The sequence below is a fragment of the Micrasema longulum genome, unplaced genomic scaffold (assembly GCF_059751315.1).
Source record: "Micrasema longulum isolate JH-2025_06_02 unplaced genomic scaffold, ASM5975131v1 h1tg001683l, whole genome shotgun sequence".
In the NCBI taxonomy this organism is placed as follows: Eukaryota; Metazoa; Arthropoda; class Insecta; order Trichoptera; family Brachycentridae; genus Micrasema; species Micrasema longulum.
Window position 1 is genome coordinate 1 of NW_028278862.1, and position 11997 is coordinate 11997.

General features: G+C 33.7%; 1 long non-coding RNA gene across 1 annotated transcript; it reads right to left on the reverse strand.

Annotated features, from left to right (window-relative positions):
- Positions 1 to 348: 348 nt before the first annotated feature.
- LOC148274323 (uncharacterized) lies at positions 349 to 1013 on the reverse strand. The gene is made up of 2 exons (XR_015824322.1): positions 818 to 1013; positions 349 to 480 (listed from the first exon to the last, which is right to left on the reverse strand). It is a non-coding gene; the product is annotated as an uncharacterized LOC148274323 (long non-coding RNA).
- Positions 1014 to 11997: the final 10984 nt, after the last annotated feature.

The following is an 11997-nucleotide window of genomic DNA, read 5'->3' on the forward strand; positions in this document are numbered from 1 at the left end:
TTAGCTTTGTCGCTAGACAGCTCCAATCCATTTAATCGTCCTTCTAGTACATATTTATCGAGAAGTCTAGATTCTTCTTCAGACAGAGACTTCTTGTTCTTGAGCCGAGCTTCCGAAATGGTTCTATTTATAGGTATACTTCGAAACTTACTAGTGACAGCTCTGTGTGCTCTTTCGTGAATTTGCATGTAGGATTTAGTGGGCATGAGTGAGCTGTTACCCATGTACAGAGTCTTAGCAACTCCCCAAGTCAGCTCTAAGGGACAAGATAAATTTTCTAAGGGGTTAATTATATCAGAAAACACATTTTGAACTTTGTCAATGTTTTCTTCAATATTTTTAACTTCGTTTTCGTAATCAATGGTATATTTGCTCATGGCTGCTATACACTTTTCAACAGTAAATGTATTGAACTCGGGAAGCCCATCGCTGCGGAGAAGGCTGTTTTTTTCATTTGAATCTTCGCCTATTTCTGGGACACTAAAATTAAAAAATAAATGGCGAATGTAAGCTCTTCGACCCACAAAGTTAGCAGTGGTAGATAACAAAACTTATTTTACAATTACAAATAATTTTAATAATTTTTTTTAATGAAATAATCATCATTTTGGTGTATCAAAATAAAGTTATCTGTGCTATGGAATGAAAACTTCAGAAGATTTACAATAAAGTATTCAAGCAAAAAAATAAAGATCATTTACAAAACACTGCACAGTGAAATAAATTTACTGTATTTATGGATTACTAGCTCAAATAATTTATAATACATGGTATGTGTATTAATTTGTGAAAATATTAACCAAACCAAAGTACTTACAGCACTATGTATCCATTGCACCTTTTGTTAAGAAGAAAATTATTTTTTCTCATAAGCAGTCGCTTACTGCAGAATGATAGAGCCATTGCGAAAGTTTGCAAAAACTACTTAAGATACTATTTTCCGACCAGAATTCGAGGTTCAAGATCGCGCAATTCAAGATGATTTTTTGACATTAGACATAGACATAGACAATAAAGGCAATTTTAGACGACATTACGTTATGCCATTTTTTATGGTGTAACAGATTTCTGTAATATTTCCTTTTTCTAACCCATAGATGGCATTAGCGTTTAGATTCCTACTTAAGCGTCCAATAATAATTAAAATATTATTTATCTACCTACTGATAAATAATGAAAACATAATAAATAATATATTATTCCTTTGTATGGTACGAATTAATTGCCAGACATAATTTATTATTTGGTCAAATTTCCTTCGGACATCATTATTGAAAGTAGGAAAATCACAGGAAAACAAGAAATGTCTATTTATATCAAAAATATATGTAGGTAGATTATTAATTTATAAAAGAATGGGTAAATTGGTTATAAAATTATTATTATTACTTTTATTTTAAATTTATTTACAAACTATTAAGAATTACACGCATTAATAAAATAATTCTTTGTTAAATACATTTTATATTACAATATTTGAGTTTGTCCAAATATTTCTAAGAGAACGACTAAAGAACGAAAAAAGACTACAAATATTTGGACAAACTATTAAGACATTACTATTAATTAAGATTAACAAATTACAACAGGGATGGAGAATACCTTAAAGAAGGGAATTTTATTTATTTCAGAAAACATAGAGTCATACATAATAAATATTAAAAACAACATTTTTTTAAACATAAAAAGACCAATTAAGTTAACATAAATTATAACTAAAATCAACAAATGGAAGAATTGAAGAAATATGGATGTTCATACATAGGCAAAATGGTTAATGTATAGAGAGTGTAAAGTGGCCACTTAAACCAGCCAATGACAGGTCATAAGCCCTGTAAATGCTTAGACTTCCACATTCCCTTCTTTATTCTCCATCCCTGTTGTAATTTGTTAATCATATTATATTTTTAATGATAATATTGTTAAGGTTTTCAGTCTTTTATTTAGTTTTGTCTGGTAGTTAATTATTTACTTCCGATTTTAATCATTTCCGTATTCACACCCAGTGGTGCACAGGGCACTGCATTGGTGATCCGATTGCAGCGTATTTTGATGATTATTGTTACACGGAAGATAAGGTGATCAGTATTACGCTTCAGGTGCCAGTTCAGAAACTTAGAAATATTGCAGTGTAAAGCGTAAAAAAGCGCGTAAACGCGCTAACCACTAGAGAAGAATTATTTCCACTCAATGGATTTAGAATAATTAGTTGTATTTTCAAAATCAATATGGATATTATAGAGAAGTATTTTTTCATACGTAAATGTAAAAAAGAAATTCAATAAAAATACGTTCATAGAAAAACGCGACGTGTTTGGCCTTGGTTGTTGTGACGTCAAGATTCGTGATATTGTTCGACACAAATTTCAATGGCAGGAACAAATAAACATGAATCGTGACGTATTAGGGGCGTGGCCACTGGAATGACCGTTTTCGCGGGAATTCAAAATTAGAAATTTAAAAGTATTTTTTATGCTACTAATACATAGCAAAAAAAAAAATTTTACTGGACAGTATTTCATAGACCTTTATTACTTTAAAAGCGTTTTTAAAAAACGTGATATTTTCCAATTGAAAATCATTGTATTTTGAATAAGCATTGTTTTATATAAAAATACACGAAAATTGACTTAATAGAGTATTGCCAAAAAAGTTTTTATTGAATTACTCTAGAAAATACCAAAATTACGTGTACTCGTACATACCCTTCTACCTGGGCATAATTCAGTTACTCCGCCTGTGATGTCACAAGTTCTCTACGGCGAGTTCTGCTGATTTGTGAATTGGCTTCCAGTAAACTAGAAATCTATTACAACACTCTATTATTGGTTGATTCACAAAAAAACTCGTGACGTCATTCAAAACAGTCCATTTAAATTAAAACCATTTTGATTCATTCTTCCATACATTTTCAAGAAACTTTGCCGTATAATTAAATGCTCTAATTTTTACCGCGTGTAAGAAAACATTTTTATATCCAATTTCCGGTAGCGCTGAACTTCCCCATTCACGTTTTCAGTATTTTTAGTTGAGAGTATCCATGTCGAAAACACTCGTCCAGAATTCTGGTTTTATTTTACACAGATAATTGACAAATATTAGGGGTGATTTTGTTGCTGGGTAAAATTGTTGTAAATGTATTATTTTATGTAAAATTATTGAAGAGTGATTTTTCAAAGTGGCCTTACTAAAAAAATATCGTTTAGAGAAAAACATTTATTTGTGTTCTATCCGTTTTTACCAGATCAAGTATATTTGACATGTCAAACTAATTTTAGACTCGGGTCGTGCAAAATACACTAAATACGCTTTAGTAATTTGCCATCATCAATATTCTTATTGAAATTAGGTTTTTTGGGGGCATTTTGAGAAAATATGTGAAATTTGTGAAAAAATATGTGAAAAAGACTTATTTTATTTTATTTGGGAAACCAATAGTTCTACATACATATTTATAGTAAACAACAGGTATATTGTACTAACTTAGAACCAATAACAGATTTCTACAAATTGTATAAAACTAGCAAAGAAAATATAATACATATATAATTTACATATTTAAAAAAAAAAAACTTTTTTTTTAAATATAAAAATACCTCTTGAGTGGTAGGCAAACGCGCTGACCATTAAACTACGAGGCCGACAAAGCGCTGATAATACGATATATAAAAATTAAAAAAAAAAAAAAAAACATTTTGCCTTTAAGTTTAATAGATTTTATTTAATGCACAAAAATACAGAATTTTATCATAGAGCACAATTATGTTTTTTTTTTATGTTCCGACTTGTTAGAAAATTCCGTGTTAAGTCGGGACTCTTCTATATATAAATCAAAAACATTTATTAACAAATTAAACAATTTACAAAATAATTAAAACAATATACAAAATAATAATTAAAAAATATAAATAATAAAAATTTATACATGTCGAAAAATGGAATGCAGAAAAGTTATACAACAATATATGGCAATATGTTATTAAAAATTTATAGTAATTTTATCATTCAATTCGGTAATTAATTGATAGTAAAAATAAATACAAAATAACACAATAAAGTAATAATAGTAACACATTTACAAATATGGTAGAATATGTCATTTATAAACATAATAATAAAATTAAAATATTAATTAATTAATAAAAAAATACATTTGATTATAAAATACAGTTTATTAAAAAATATTTTTTTTTAATAAAACCACAGAACTTTCTCGTGGAAACAACATAATGGAAAGTTAGCGGGAGTATATTATTTAAAAATACAAACAAAAACAGATTAAAACATTAATTAATATCATTTAAATTATATCCTCATCTGAACTACATGCATCACCATATTAGCTTTTTTTTAAAAACAATACAAAATAAATACAATGCACCTGCATAAAAAGGTTTGTTAAATAGAGTTAGATTAAATTATAATTATTATTTCCAATTAAAGCATCTTCTATGTGGTTGTTAAGAGTGAGAAAATAAATATCGATCTCAGAAAAAAAAATGTCTTGGCTGTATCCAGGAGTCTCCTCCACTCTTGCCGGTCTGCTGCCCTTCCTCTTCAGTTCCTCAGTCCCAACTTTGTCGTATCCGCGCTGATGCAGTCCATCCATCGCCTTTTGGGCCTTCCTGGTCTTCGTCGCCCTTGTGGCACAGAGAGAGTTAGGCGTGGGCGTCTGGGAGAAGATGCATTCTAATTATTGTTTGTGCTTGATATACGGCAACGGCAAAAGTACGATCTCCGAATCTAGTTTTGGAGAGCACAGGATGTCGACAAGTTTTTCTCTGCCTGAATCGAATGCTGATCTGAGAGTAGATTTTCTTTGACATGTATTTGCCCTAATATAAAGTTCCGATAGATCTTGGAGCCATTTCATGAAGGGGTTTGAATACTGTCCAGCAAAGCTTGTATTTTATTGTCTTTGTGCCTTTTAACCAGTGCAAATCTCGAAGATGTGAGAATATTTTTTTACTCCCGTAATAAGCCTTGCTGCTGCATTGAAAACAGATTGAAGTTTATCAGTTTGGTATTTTGGGAGATTTGCGTATATTCCATTATAGTAATCTAGACGCGAAACGACATAAGAGCGATTGCAGTTCATTCTGAATACAGTTGCCAGGTTGATCTTTGGGGTATTAAAGTACGATCACATTAGAACCATTGCGCGTTGCTTCGAAGTATTTACTGGATACATTTCCCAGAAAGGGTCGATTACAAGCTGTGCTGGTTAATGCATAAGGCAATGCATGACGCGGCTCTTTAATACCTCAAAACACTCAGTATTCCGGACGAGCTGGCAGATAGGCGCCTTACTCTCCGCTCCGCCTCCCGTTCTGCTGTGATACAACCTCATTTACGCAACCGGAGTTCCAACTTTGGCGATCGGGCTTTTGCAGTAGGGACCTTTGAAATAAAACGCCCTGCCTCCAAAAGTACGAACTTGTGCAACGGAATCGTTATTCTGGAAAAAAAACTTATTGATTTGAGAAATCGTTTCTTTACTTGAAAAGTTTTACTGTTTAAATGTAAAGCCATGTAGTACAAACATGATAATATGTATTACATGCTTTGTAAAATCAGTCTGTAAGTAAATAATAATGAAGAGTTAGCCTATAGATAGACTTTTTAAATATTTTTGATTAAGTATAATATACAGCGCCCTTGGAGTGATTACTCACGAAAACGTAGCTAGAAAAATTGACAAAATTTATTATTATTATTAGAGTCCAGTAGCGTCCATTTTAAAGTTTGGATTTTACGCTTTACTCAGTAGGTATAACAGGAAGGGCTTATAATCAATTTAGTGTGGGGCGAACCTAACTTGGCGCACACCTGGACAGCTCGGTCTTATATCAGAGCAGAGCGTGTCTACGTACAAATCCTTTGGATTATGTCCCTGTACAGTGGAGCAATTTCCTACTGAATGGGATGGCGGATGGCTATAGCCGACTCATAAAAGACTCTTTCATCAACTCCTGTCTGTGAAATATCATCAAAGAATGATCGATGTTTCCTTCGAAGACATTCGGCGATAGTGATTCATGAAATTTATAAAAAGATAATGCTAGGACTCCTTATAAAAAAAGTAACGACAACGATTATAATAAACTATTATACATTTTGATATAATAACTTATTTTTTATTTAAATATTATATTTTGAATTTTATGATAGGTACGACATGTTTTCCTGCTGACGAAAAGAACTGAGCGACAATTTTGAGAAAAAAAACTTTTCAGTTTACTAAAAAAAAATGTTTTCGTCGTAGTATACTGACATTATTTATTCAAAAACAAACAAACCATCACGCCGTTTCCCCGTAAGGGTAGGCAGAGAGGATAGAACGCCACAACACTCTATCTTTGCATACAGATCTCGCTTCCTCTACATTCATACATCTTCTCATGCACGCGCGCCGATTATTCCGACTTTTGACATGTCCATCTTTAAGTATTTGTTGGATTTGGTCATGCCATGTCTTTCTCGGTCTTCCTCTATTTCTGCATCCATCAACATTCGCATTGTAAATATTCTTAGCCGTTCTCTCGCTGTCCATTCGTTCTACATGTCCAAAACAGCGCAGAGCTCCTTTCTTGATTTTGTCGATAATGCTTGTCTCAGACATTATTTATTCAGTTAGGCAATAACCTTTATAAAATATTAATTATCGGATACGTTATATATTTTAATAGAAACTATTTTTTAAAACGATGACGATATTTTAACTAGAAACATTAAATAAAAATGCCATGAAAAATAATGTACCTACTAATGTACTTATGTTAATATAGGTCGTATTTTTCTCCCAGTAACAGATAGTGTTTATAATCACTAAATTAGGTAGAACAAAAATTATTAAAATTATAATATTCATGAACGCGAAAAATATAATTACATTATAATTCATATTAATGTTTGTATAACGAATTGTCAGAATAATAAAACGCGCATCTGTGTTAAGTTCAATTATTCCTTTTATTTACTAAGGGCAGGTACTAGAAAAGTCAGAATCTAGAATTTTATGATTGATTTGTAAATAAACGCCGCTCTAATCTTCCAATAAGCCTGATGATAAAATAATGTTGAGAAAATGAGGCAAATTAGACACAAATAATATTATAAAAGGAATTATTATTCTACCAAACAGCTCAGTTTTTCTGCAACTACATTGCGGTTTGAACGGCGTTGTTTCTATTATTCTTATCACATAATAACTAAAGTTGTCATAATATCATAAAATGATTGCTTCGCTTTCAAGTGAAATGGTCGCACTAGATTTTTTGACGGTTGTTTGGTCAGGACTAATATGCAACTTACTCGATGATCAAAATAAAATATATTTTTTTACCACAGATAAAACATCTGATAATGTGGCAACGGACACGATTCTTAAGATTTTAGAAAATCGTTGCAATTTTCAAGTTAAATGTATCAATATTGATGAAAGGTGTAGTATATTCATTATTTGAATTAAAATCATATGACCCGCATTCTAACAAAAGATAATCTTTCAAAATTACATTTAAAATTTATAGGTTGATCGCTGCCGCATCTACCGGGGAAACAATTGCACCAAGTAACGCTATTGTGTTGGTTAAGGATTTAGAAGATGCCTGGAATATTCTCAAACTATTAAGACAAACATTTGAAAACAAACTCGATAAGGAATCGTTTTTGATTATGACTCCACCTGGAACGCAAATTTTAGACCCCGAGAGGTTCCTGCGTAAAGTGTGGATTGAATTGGTTTATTTTAATGTACTGATTGCAAATTCATATCATGATAACTCCACGTTTTTAATGATGGTCAGTATCGATAATCCATACTTCATATCCCCCGATGTATCAGAAATCGCTCATAAGACGTTCGCATTCACAGCTGAAAGTGAACAAGCCGATTGGGTTGAGCTGAAATCGTTCTTTCAAAATCGAATAAAAAATCTTCGGGGATATCCAATTAGAATCACAATGCACGAATTTACGGGGCTTTCTGAACCTCTGAGAGACAAGGCGGGTAGTTTGATACGTTTCGTGGGAAGCGAGGGCGATGTGGTCAGTGAATTCGCGAGATTTTTCAATTTCACTCCAATTTACAGTTTACCCAGGGATGGCATCCTTTACGGGGGAGTGACAAAGAATGGATCATTTACCGGAGGATTAAGAGACGTGGAAGATGGAGTGGCAGAAATATTCGGCAATCGCAGGAAATTTTCAAATGATACTTTCAAAAAGTCGCAGTTTTTACGTGCGCCATATCAATCGTCCCTCGTCATTGTGGTCCCCAAATCTCTTCCAGGAATTAACGTCATCGGAACCTTACTAAGTGTATTAGATGGAACTGTATCCAAACTTTCCATTGTATTTATAACATTGATCGTAATAGCATGGACAGTTGCAAAATTTTACCGGAAAAAAGGTGAAACTCAAAACAGAGCTGTCGCGTCTCAAAAAATATACCAAGAAACATTTGTCGAGGTGTTAACCGACTGCATTTGTATCATTAACAACATATCTTTTTTGCCACCCAAACACATGTACGAAAAAACCTTTTTTATAAGTCTCGGTATTTGGGCGATCATGTTTACGAACATATACATAAGCACGATCACAACGAGCCTGGCAGTGAGGGAGAGTACCGAGATTGATACTTTCGAGCAACTCGAAGAAGCTGATCTGAAGATCGGCTGCATGAAGGATTCTTTCAGCGAGCTGCCGAGCGGTTCGTCGAATGATTCCCACAACTCAGTTCGCCAAAGATTGGCCAAAAGGTTATTTCTAATCCACAATCCACTCGGCATGCCGGAACGCATTGCGTATGTCAGAGACGCCGCGGTTATCTGTCCGCATTATGTGGCGATTTCTCTCGTGGAAGAATCGATATCCAAAGACGGAAGAGAGTTGCTCCATGTGATGAAGGAACCGGTAAACACGATGTATTCCTCTCAGGTTGTCCGAAGAGGGTTTCCACTGTTAGGGAAGTTGGAAAAGGTTCACGGTTACCTGGCGGAAAGTGGTCTCCTGTATTACTGGGAGAAGAGGAAAGCGTACGAGTTCACCCTGAAAAAGTTTCATCGACGATATTCAGACTCCTCGTCGCCATCTCCGCTAATTTTAGAAAACTTTAGGTTTGCTTTAATTTTATGGGGAACTCTGATGATCATATCATGTTTAATATTCATTATGGAGCTGACTCACAAGAATTCCGATTCTTCAGATATCAAGATGTTTCCTTTTCACTTGTAATAATTGCCTTATATATTAACCAAAGCTCATATCAGAGCTTCAGGACGCGAACCTGACTAGGTAGGACGCACAGGAGCTGGCTGCCGACAGAGATGTCTGGAGGCCCGGATTGTGGGAAGAAAAAATTAAGTCGTCATAAATTTAATTACTATTTCTTTATCGTTTTCAAGTTGTACCAAAAAGTTCATTTATTAGGTATTCTTAGAAAAGCTCATTGCTAAACAAAACGTATCCGCATCAGAGTAATCCCCAATAAATTTAGCAATAAGAAATATTGATTTGTGTTGTTTAAAATACCTCTTGCCCCAGAGACGGCCCGTGGGGCGTAAAAAGGTGAGGAAGATAGTACTCAGTAGTGGTGCGCACAACCGATTGATGGGAAGAATTGAAAAATTAAAAACGGAAAAAATCGATTTACCGATGAACAGTTATGATTTAAAATACAAGGTTATTGAAATAACCGATTTATGAAAGTAATGGAATATCTCAATGTCGGCATTATTGCCTAAAAATAATTTCTTCCTACCTACCCAAACCATTCAGTTTGTGAAAAGAAGAAGTATATGGACATATTCTAGTAATGTAATTTTATTATTATACAGGACATGTGCATATAAACATTTTTAAAAAAACTCAAGTATTCAGATAGTTACATTTCAATCTTGATTTTAATGTAAATAAAGAGGAGCGTCTTTGACATTAGTGGGTAAATTATTCCACAATTGACCAGCTACTACTGTGAAAGAGGAAGCGATGAACGAGTATTAAAAGAGTTCTCTCTTTACTAGAACGAAGAGATACCCCATATTTTTATATAGGTTGGAAGAGCCCTCTCAGATAAACAGGCGAAGTGGAATTATTCAAAATATCATGTCAGTTTTTTAAATACGGACTATTATTGGTATAATCGAATAACTCCACGGTATAAATAATCGAATTACTCTCTTGTAGTTAAACATTATCATTATCATCATCATTAGAGCCGTACTTACCATATGTTCAGTTGATCCAAAGAACCAGGGGAGGGGAGAATAACACGATCGTATTAATTTATAAACGTGTATATATTTGTCCCTTTTCAGTAGGCTAGTGACAGGCGCTAGCGCCTCTTAGATCCGGCGCTGATCATCATTCTATGGCTGCTCCTTAGTTGGAGCATAATATGATGTCGACAAACAACTCCTAAGTCTCTTTGTCTACAGCCAGCTTCTGTGCATCCTCCCATGTCTGGTTTGCGTCCCGTAGTTCTGTCTGTTCGTTTCTTGTACATGTTTCTTCATCTAACTGCTTTAATTGGCCTAGGCCGTATATATTATACTAAATAAATAAAATAAGAGCTGCCGACGATCTGTCAGCTGCAGACGTCCAGGAATAAATATATTTAAATAGTAATCGTATATCACAAAAATAATCGAATATTACAATTACGAAAAAAAAATCAAACGATCCGGTTGAAAACACTATTTAACTATTCGTTTACAAATACAATCATTCGGTTACGAAAACAGTAGATTTTTATTCGGTTAAAATAAATAATTTAGGGATGAATTGTATTAAACTATTCGATTATTACAACTTGTTATCGGCATTTTCCTCGTACTCGTCCCCTATGCCGGGTATGGGTGGGGGTCTCTTGGGCCAAAGCTCATTTGAATAAATCGGAAATAAATTATAGACTTAGTCGACAAAGCAATCAGTGAATGGGTGCCTTTAGAAACAAAAACAGAAAAGCAGACCTAAAGGGGTTTAGAGTTAGGAACAATATTACAGGCTAATTGCCAATAAAAAGAACCTACCACCGCCTGCTTTGATATATACATAATTGAAATATTAAGATATTCCGCGATATCTTCGATCTTTCGAGGGTTGTGCTTAATGAGGAAGTTCATCCTTGCGGGAAATTTGATACAAAAATGTATTTTTACACTCTGTAAAATTTAGAGCATTAAAACGGACGGCGAAGTTTCAAGAAAATGTAGGGAAAAAAAAATATTTTAGTAAAAATGCACTGCTTTGCAAGGCGTCACTAGTTGTCCGAATCAACCGAGTGGGTTGTGATAGGTTTCCAGTCAACTGTCGAATCAGCAGAACTCATCGGGAAGACGGGAACGTCACACGACGTCACACAGGAGGTAATTTCAGAAAAACAAAACTTATAAGTAAAAATTAAAAAAAAAACAAACTTAATTGAATATTCTATTAAGAAATAATAAAAAACAAAAGACGATTGAACATCACTTTCGGCCTCGTGGTGTAATGGTCAGCGCGTTAGCCTGCCATGCAAGAGGTCTTAGGTTCGCTTCCCTACATGGTTGATATGAAATATTTATTTAAAAGGGTGTTTTCACACCAGAATATTTCATAGTCCCTGGACTGGTACCTGAAGCGAAAGACTGATCATCTTATTTCCATGTAACAAAAATAATCAAGATACGCTGCGATCGGTGTACCAATGCACCTGTGCGGAAAGGGAATGATGATGATAATGAACATCACTTTTATTTATTTATTATTTTACAGCGTTTTGTAATATTTTTTCAATATTAAAAATATTGTTCTCTGACGGGTATGTCCCGTGCCGAGGGAAACATTATGCATAGCTTATATCCACAGTAAACTAAATATTACTTCTACGTTTATACTTTGACTAATACTTCCTATTTCTTTACCTATTTGGTCTGATCCATTTCTCAACCAGTGCGAAGCCCTCCCCCATTATCCACTTCTTTATAGCAATAAGGAAGTTCAATGGTTTTC